We start from the raw sequence: 10,194 nt of genomic DNA on the forward strand, positions 1-10,194 counted from the left end.
CAGTTCGAGGTAAGATCTCGGATAATTCCTTTGGCAAGGAGAAGCTAACATTCCTCCCTTGGTTACTGATGTTGACCGGTACTTGAACATTCAAAGGATGTCGGACGAGTAAATCTAGCTTTCTGTTTACTGGAAATGCTGACATCGTTTCTCAGTATATTGACAGCTGTAGACAGCTGAGATTGGAGGTTACGCTAAAATCGCTACGTATTACTTCGAGAACGAGCAGTGCCGTAATTCCGACAATATTATGAAGAGATATCAACAGTCTAATACTGGTCACGCATTAAATGTAAAGGTATCAGAACTCTTCCTGAAGTGAACTAGTACGTCAGAGACATTGGTGTGGTTATACAGGCGCAAGGACACGCTTCACGGTGGCACCTGCTGCACGGGGCGCAGAGCCGTCTGCGACGCGGTCTGGCGGGGGCGGCGGTGACGGGGGCGTTGACGGCGGGGGCGGCGGGGGCGGCGACGGCGGCGGCGGCGGGCAGCGGGTCACTGTGCCCTGGCGGCGCGCCCGGGACGCCCGCCAGCGGACCTCGCCCCGCCACGCCGCGGCCGCCGCCGCCGCCGCCCCCGCCGCCGCTGCGTGACGTGAAGGTCACAGCCGCGCTCTCTGAGCCGTCTCACCGTCAGCCGTCACAGTTACACTGTTCCACAATCGATTAAGAGCAAACACACGCCGTGACGCAGATTTATATATCGTGGCTACCGTGACGCCAAACGATCACGTGAACACTCTTGAGAATGCGCTATTTTGTCGAAAGTCGACATTCCATTGACTGGAATAGCACTCACACAGTGCATATTGAAAAGTGTATTAAGCTTGCGCTCGAAAACATAAACGTACGAATATTTCGTCAGGCAGAACTACACAGCTCTGCAGCAAACGAATAACAAAAACAAAACTAGGTCCAACTTAGAATGCTTGTAACTGCCATCTGAAGATGGATTTGTAAAGAAAAATCCGAAACCGGTCGTGGTCTGAAGATAATAAACCTTTTTAAACCATACATGTGGCTGGTAGCTGTTTTTTATAAATTATAAACCTTATCTCTTGAGAATGTTGTGAGTTTCTTCTTAGTGTGGAAGTAACAACCCACCGAACCATAACGCGAGTACCAGGCGCCTGCAGGCAGGCTAGGCTGCTGCTCTTTCTGCGCTACAATGCAGCTCCTGCACCTGATAGTAGGTCATACAGGATCGGCGAGTATCAAAGGGGTTGCTGAACTCCGAGTGCCTAAGACGTCGTCACGGGTTCTGTATGTACAGGTACATTTTAAAAATTCTCAATAAAGATGGGCGGCTGCCGCAGAGGTGGGGGTGGGGATCTTAGAGGGGCGCTTTACTGTTTTATTTCTCCGGGGTTACTGTTGCATCCTCCGTGATCACACCATAGGACGACACAAAATAGGATGTGTGAGAAAGCAGAAGTGTCCTTCCCTGGTTTGGATAACGTTCAAATTTCGTAGAATTGTTTTGCACGGTCCCCACTGATACCAACCTGTACAGGAGACCTGCGTACCGGACGGGTGCGTCACGTTCGATGGGGATGCAGCCCCCACATTGTCCTTACAGAAGGGTTGAAACGTCCGAGGGTATCAGCAGTGTCAAAGTTTGTGAAGATCTTCTCATTGCTCATCGTACTGCGAACTGTCGCTTTGACTACGAAATGTGTGGCAATAATCAGCCCAAGGAAAGGAGCGGTTTCTTTGACGCCCTTTATGCCGCCCATTGATGTCTTTTAGTGCAGATTCTCAGCGGCGTTGTGTCTGGAGTATATTCTTCGGCCACTCATAAGAAAACCGCGTGATTTCATCTCTGGTTGCCGCTGTTCTGATCGCCATCGCAGAAGCGTCAAAGGAAGTGGTGAACCGTGGTTAAGACGAGGTGTGACGACCTCCTGAACGTGTGAAATGTTCACCGTGGCATTGGGCAGCTTTGTGGTGAAACTTTGTGCCAATGTAATGATGTTAACCCACCTTACACCTCACACGAACTTCTGAGCTGTTGCTTTTTTCCGCAAGTGTCGACACATTGCTGCTTGAATCGTCGTCGAGCCCGAAGGTGACGCCGCAGGGCACCACGATTTTGCACCATTACAGAGGAACGTTTTACGCGCCTTAGAGCCATGTATCGTACAGCCGTTACGGCTCCTTCCATGACCACCAGCGGCGTACGTCGGCCCCTCATAATGCCACCCCAAAACAGCAGGAAACCTTACCTTGCTGCACTCGCTGAACAGTGTGTCTAAGGCGTTCAGTCTGACAGGGGTTGCCTCCAAACACGTCTCCGACAATTGTCTGGTTGAACGCATATGCGATACTCATCGGTGAAGAAAACGTGATGCCAATCGTGTGCGGTCCATTCGGCGGCCCATCTGTACCGCGCTACATGTTGTCGAGGGTCGGCCGAAGTGGCCGAGCGGTTCTAGGTGCTACAGTCTGGAACCGCGCGACCGCTACGGTCGCAGGTTCGAATCCTGCCTCGGGCATGGATGTGAGTGATGTCCTTAGGTTAGTTAGGTTTAAGTAGTTTTAAGTTCTAGGGGACTGATGACCTCAGAAGTTAAGTCCCATAGTGCTCAGAGCCATTTGAACCATTTTTTTTTTGTCGAGGTTGTAAAGATGGACCTCGCTATGGACGTCGGGAATGAAGTTGCGCATCATGCAGCCTATTGCGCGCAGTTTGAGTCGTAACACGATATCTGTGGCTGCACGAAAAGCATTATTTAACATGGTGGCGTTGCTGTCAGGGTTCCACCGAGACATAATCCGTAGGTAGCGGTCATCCATTGCAGCAGTAGCCCTTGGGCGGCACGCGCGTTGCATATCATCGACTGTTCCTGTCTCTCTGTATCTCCTCCATGTCCGAACAACATCGCTTTGGTTCACTCCGAGACGTCTGGACACTTCCCTTGTTGAGAGCCCTTCCTGGCACAAAGTAACAATGCGGACGCGATCGAACCACGGTAATGACCTTCTAGGCATGGTTGAACTACAGACAACACGAGTCGTGTACCTATTCCTAGTGGAGTAACTGGAACTGATCGGCTGTCGAACCCCCTCTGTCTAATAGGCGCTGCTCACGTATGATTGTTTAGATCTTTGGGCGAGTTTAGTGATATCTCTGAACAGTCAAAGGGACTGTGTCTGTGATACAACATCCAAAGTCAAGGCCTATCTTCAGGAGTTCTGGGAACTGGGGTGATGCAAAACTTTTTTTAGTGTGTGTATGTTTAAAGCAGAGTATTTCTACAGTAGCTGCAGTCCAGAATCGCTCGTTACTGTAGCCCACGAATCATCTGATAACACCTTATTCTACTGTCGTTCTCTCTCTTTCTTTTTTCCCATCAGTTTCCTGACTGATTTGATGTGGTCAGCCACGAATTCCTCTCCTGTGCCAAACAGTTCATCCAAGGTAGCACTTGCGACCTATGTGCCCAATTATTTGATGGCTGTTTCCCAACCTCTGTCTTCCTCTACAGATTTTGTCCTCTACAGCTCTCTCTAGTACCATGGAAATTATTCCGTGATGTCTCAACAGATGTTCTACTATCCTGTCCCTTCTTCTTGTCAGTATTTTCCATATATTTTCTTCCTCACCAATTCTGCCGAGAACCTCCTCTTTCATTACCTTATCAGTCCACATAATTTTCAAGGCTCTTCCGTAGCTGTTGTTGTTGTTGTTGTGGTCTTCAGTCCTGAGACTGGTTTGACGCAGCTCTCCATGCTACTCTATCCTGTGCAAGCTTTTTCATCTCCCAGTACCTACTGCAACCTACATCCTTCTGAATCTGCTTAGTGTATTCATCTCTTGGTCTCCCTCTACGATTTTTACCCTCCACGCTGCCCTCCAATACTAAATTGGTGATCCCTTGATGCCTCAGAACATGTCCTACCAACCGATCCCTTCTTCTGGTCAAGTTGTGCCACAAACTTCTCTTCTCCCCAATCCTATTCAATACTTCCTCATTAGTTATGTGATCTACCCATCTAATCTTCAGCATTCTTCTGTAGCACCACATTTCGAAAGCTTCTATTCTCTTCTTGTCCAAACTATTTATCGTCCATGTTTCACTTCCATACATGGCTACACTCCATACGAATACTTTCAGAAATGACTTCCTGACACTTAAATCAATACTGGATGTTAACAAATTCCTCTTCTTCAGAAACGCTTTCCTTGCCATTGCCAGCCTACATTTTATATCCTCTCTACTTCGACCATCATCAGTTATTTTGCTCCCCAAATAGCAAAACTCCTTTACTACTTTAAGTGCCTCATTTCCTAATCTAATTCCCTCAGCATCACCCGACTTAATTAGACTACATTCCATTATCCTTGTTTTGCTTTTGTTGATGTTCATCTTATATCCTCCTTTCAAGACACTGTCCATTCCATTCAACTGCTCTTCCAAGTCCTTTGCTGTCTCTGACAGAATTACAATGTCATCGGCGAACCTCAAAGTTTTTATTTCTTCTCCATGAATTTTAATACCTACCCCGAATTTTTCTTTTGTTTCCTTTACTGCTTGCTCAATATACAGATTGAACAACATCGGGGAGAGGCTACAACCCTGTCTTACTCCCTTCCCAACCACTGCTTCCCTTTCATGCCCCTCGACTCTTATAACTGCCATCTGGTTTCTGTACAAATTGTAAATAGCCTTTCGCTCCCTGTATTTTACCCCTGCCACCTTCAGAATTTGAAAGAGAGTATTCCAGTCAACATTGTCAAAAGCTTTCTCTAAGTCTACAAATGCTAGAAACGTAGGTTTGCCTTTCCTTAATCTTTCTTCTAAGATAAGTCGTAAGGTCAGTATTGCCTCACGTGTTCCAGTGTTTCTACGGAATCCAAACTGATCTTCCCCGAGGTTGGCTTCTACTAGTTTTTCCATTCGTCTGTAAAGAATTCGTGTTAGTATTTTGCAGCTGTGACTTATTAAGCTGATAGTTCGGTAATTTTCACATCTGTCAACACCTGCTTTCTTCGGGATTGGAATTATTATATTCTTCTTGAAGTCTGAGGGTATTTCGCCTGTTTCATACATCTTGCTCACCAGATGGTAGAGTTTTGTCAGGACTGGCTCTCCCACGGCTGTCAGTAGTTCCAATGGAATATTGTCTACTCCGGGGGCCTTGTTTCGACTCAGGTCTTTCAGTGCTCTGTCAAACTCTTCACGCAGTATCGTATCTCCCATTTCATCTTCATCTACATCCTCTTCCATTTCCATAATATTGTCCTCAAGTACATCGCCCTTGTATAGACCCTCTATATACTCCTTCCACCTTTCTGCTTTCCCTTCTTTGCTTAGAACTGGGTTTCCATCTGAGCTCTTGATATTCATACAAGTCGTTCTCTTATCTCCAAAGGTCTCTTTAATTTTCCTGTAGGCGGTATCTATCTTACCCCTAGTGAGATAGGCCTCTACATCCTTACATTTGTCCTCTAGCCATCCCTGTTTAGCCATTTTGCACTTCCTGTCGATCTCATTTTTGAGACGTTTGTATTCCTTTTTGCCTGTTTCACTTACTGCATTTTTATATTTTCTCCTTTCATCAATTAAATTCAATATTTCTTCTGTTACCCAAGGATTTCTACTAGCCCTCGTCTTTTTACCTACTTGATCCTCTGCTGCCTTCACTACTTCATCCCTCAAAGCTACCCATTCTTCTTCTACTGTATTTATTTCCCCCATTCCTGTCAATTGCTCCCTTATGCTCTCCCTGAATCTCTGTACAACCTCTGGTTCTTTCAGTTTATCCAGGTCCCATCTCCTTAAATTCCCACCTTTTTGCAGTTTCTTCAGTTTTAATCTACAGGTCATAACCAATAGATTGTGGTCAGAGTCCACATCTGCCCCTGGAAATGTCTTACAATTTAAAACCTGGTTCCTAAATCTCTGTCTTACCATTATATAATCTATCTGATACCTTTTAGTATCTCCAGGGTTCTTCCATGTATACAACCTTCTTTCATGATTCTTAAACCAAGTGTTAGTTATGATTATGTTGTGCTCTGTGCAAAATTCTACCAGGCGGCTTCCTCTTTCATTTCTGTCCCCCAATCCATATTCACCTACTATGTTTCCTTCTCTCCCTTTTCCTACACTCGAATTCCAGTCACCCATGACTATTAAATTTTCGTCTCCCTTCACTACCTGAATAATTTCTTTTATCTCATCATACATTTCTTCAATTTCTTCGTCATCTGCAGAGCTAGTTGGCATATAAACTTGTACTACTGTAGTAGGTGTGGGCTTCGTATCTATCTTGGCCACAATAATGCGTTCACTATGCTGTTTGTAGTAGCTTACCCGCATTCCTATTTTCCTATTCATTATTAAACCTACTCCTGCATTACCCCTATTTGATTTTGTGTTTATAACCCTGTAGTCACCTGACCAGAAGTCTTGTTCCTCCTGCCACCGAACTTCACTAATTCCCACTATATCTAACTTCAACCTATCCATTTCCCTTTTTAAATTTTCTAACCTACCTGCCCGATTAAGGGATCTGACATTCCACGCTCCGATCCGTAGAACGCCAGTTTTCTTTCTCCTGATAACGACATCCTCTTGAGTAGTCCCCGCCCGGAGATCCGAATGGGGGACTATTTTACCTCCGGAATATTTTACCCAAGAGGACGCCATCATCATGTAATCATACAGTAAAGCTGCATGCCCTCGGGAAAAATTACGGCTGTAGTTTCCCCTTGCTTTCAGCCGTTCGCAGTACCAGCACAGCAAGGCCGTTTTGGTTATTGTTACAAGGCCAGATCAGTCAATCATCCAGACTGTTGCCCTTGCAACTACTGAAAAGGCTGCTGCCCCTCTTCAGGAACCACACGTTTGTCTGGCCTCTCAACAGATACCCCTCCGTTGTGGTTGCACCTACGGTACGGCTATCTGTATCGCTGAGGCACGCAAGCCTCCCCACCAACGGCAAGGTCCATGGTTCATGGGGGACCACATCTTAAATGCTTCGATTCTCTTGTGTTCCGCTTTTTCCACAGCCCATGTTTCAATACCATATAATGGTATGCTCCAAACATACAGCCTCAGAAATTTCTTCCTCGAATTGAAACCTATATTTGATACCAGCAGACTGCTGTCGGCCAGCAATGCCCTTTTTTGCTAGTGCTAGTCTGCATGTAATGTCCTCCTTGCTCCGTCCATTCATAGTTTATTTTGCTGACTAGGTAGCAGAGTTCCTTACCTTCGTCTACTTCGAGAACTCCAATTCTGATATTAAGCGTCTCGCAGTTTTCATTTCTACTACTTCTCATTACTTTCGTCTTTGTTTCCAGTTATTACATGCTGTACACCATTGTACTTAGCATGGTGACCAGGAGTCTGTGAAATGTAGCATAAGAGATTCCGAGTATACCTTCCGACACTAACTCCGATGTGAGAAGGTGCTGCTTGGAGTAACGTGACTATGTGAAATATTAACAAAATCAGAAGTATTTTGTGCACGAGTACAGTATATATCTTCCACTCGCTATCAGAAGTGCTAATAAGGTACGGTTAATCTCCGCTCTCTGTTGCACACTTATTACAACACTTTTTGACACTTCCACAGCACTTGCAGTGGTCTGATAACACATCATCCTCCAGAAAACCAATCGTCATTTAGCAATAGTAACCAGTCGACTGACAGCTTTTACCCATTCCTCAACGGCATTATGCTCTCTACGCAACAACTTCGCCCTGCCACTGATTTTTTCCATCTTCGACAGTCGCCTGGACTACAATGCTGCAAGGTATCGATTTCTCCAGTTATGGAGATGGCAACTATGCTAGATTAAAGAGACAATGTGCTTGCATATAAAACACCAAATTTCTTAACGCCCTGGGAAATTATTGTTTATCGGCGACGCTCAAGTTAGTAATTACAGGAAGAACTTGTAATTATCGTTACATTCTAAGTCACAGACATATATGTGTGTACACTGACTTACAATTTCGTTTTACATATATCGGTTTAAATATCCATCATCAAGAATGTGCAGCCATAAATACAGAGTTTTTTTATAGAGCCTGGGAAACAGACATACATTACTAATTATTACTTGTTTCCAAGAATTGTCTCATTGAAGAAAATTCTGTCGAGTGCACGATAAAACCCTACAGGAGACACTCTCGTTTCACATTAGATATAATGAGTCACATATAAGGGCACTTATCCAGGAACAACGCTGCCTACTGCTTCATAATAAGCCCAAGTCTTCTGTGATCATTGTCGTTAAGATAGTAAACTACTTCGTGGGAGGTTACCAGTATAAACAAAGGAAGAAATTGGCACTGCTTAGGCGTAAGTGGTTCACATACAGGGTGTTTCAAAAATGACCGGTATATTTGAAACGGCAATAAAAACTAAACGAGCAGCGATAGAAATACACCGTTTGTTGCAATATGCTTGGGACAACAGTACATTTTCAGGCAGACAAACTTTCGAAATTACAGTACCTACAATTTTCAACAACAGATGGCGCTGCGGTCTGGGAAACTCTATAGTACGATATTTTCCACATACCCACCATGCGTAGCAATAATATGGCGTAGTCTCTGAATGAAATTACCCGAAACCTTTGACAACGTGTCTGGCGGAATGGCTTCACATGCAGATGAGATGTACTGCTTCAGCTGTTCAATTGTTTCTGGATTCTGGCGGTACACCTGGTCTTTCAAGTGTCCCCACAGAAAGAAGTCACAGGGGTTCATGTCTGGCGAATAGGGAGGCCAATCCACGCCGCCTCCTGTATGTTTCGGATAGCCCAAAGCAATCACACGATCATCGAAATATTCCTTCAGGAAATTAAAGACGTCGGCCGTGCGATGTGGCCGGGCACCATCTTGCATAAACCACGAGGTGTTCGCAGTGTCGTCTAAGGCAGTTTGTACCGCCACAAATTCACGAAGAATGTCCAGATAGCGTGATGCAGTAATCGTTTCGGATCTGAAAAATGGGCCAATGATTCCTTTGGAAGAAATGGCGGCCCCGACCAGTACTTTTTGAGGATGCAGGGACGATGGGACTGCAACATGGGGCTTTTCGGTTCCCCATATGCGCTAGTTCTGTTTATTGACGAAGCCGTCCAGGTAAAAATAAGCTTCGTCAGTAAACCAAATGCTGCCCACATGCATATCGCCGTCATCAATCCTGTGCACTATATCGTTAGCGAATGTCTCTCGTGCAGCAATGGTAGCGGCGCTGAGGGGTTGCCGCGTTTGAATTTTGTATGGATAGAGGTGTAAACTCTGGCGCATGAGACGATACGTGGACGTTGGCGTCATTTGGACCGCAGCTGCAACACGGCGAACGGAAACCCGAGGCCGCTGTTGGATCACCTGCTGCACTAGCTGCGCGTTGCCCTCTGTGGTTGCCGTACGCGGTCGCCCTACCTTTCCAGCACGTTCATCCGTCACGTTCCCAGTCCGTTGAAATTTTTCAAACAGATCCTTTACTGTATCGCTTTTCGGTCCTTTTGTTACATTAAACCTCTGTTGAAAACTTCGTCTTGTTGCAACAACACTGTGTTCTAGGCGGTGGAATTCCAACACCAGAAAAATCCTCTGTTCTAAGGAATAAACCATGTTGTCCACAGCACACTTGCACGTTGTGAACAGCACACGCTTACAGCAGAAAGACGACGTACAGAATGGCGCACCCACAGACTGCGTTGCGTCTATATCTTTCACATCACTTGCAGCGCCATCTGTTGTTGAAAATGGTAACTACTGTAATTTCGAAAGTTTGTCCGCCTGAAAATGTACTGTTGTCCCAAGCATATTGCAACAAACGGTGTATTTCTATCGCTGCTCGTTTAGTTTTTATTGCCGTTTCAAATATACCGGTCATTTTTGAAACACCCTGTAGTTTTAATGTTATAGATGATTCACATAGCGAACTTTGTTCACTACAGTTCAGACGTTACACTAACATAATAAATCACACGGGGTACGCAAGATATGCAAAGAAATGTCGAATTTTTCAGCATGGAGGTGGAAGAGCTGCAGGAGATTACCACCAATAATTTTCAAGAGCTCCCTGTTGATATCTTGTAAGTGTAGCGTCTTAGGTCCTAATCACCGGGGGGACGAGGTTGCTACAACATTCTTTCAAAGCTTTTTAGAACAGTTAACACATAAACATATAGTATACTGCTCGAACAACCTATCAAATC

Source organism: Schistocerca serialis, chromosome 1 (genome assembly GCF_023864345.2).
Source record: "Schistocerca serialis cubense isolate TAMUIC-IGC-003099 chromosome 1, iqSchSeri2.2, whole genome shotgun sequence".
Taxonomy (NCBI): Eukaryota; Metazoa; Arthropoda; class Insecta; order Orthoptera; family Acrididae; genus Schistocerca; species Schistocerca serialis.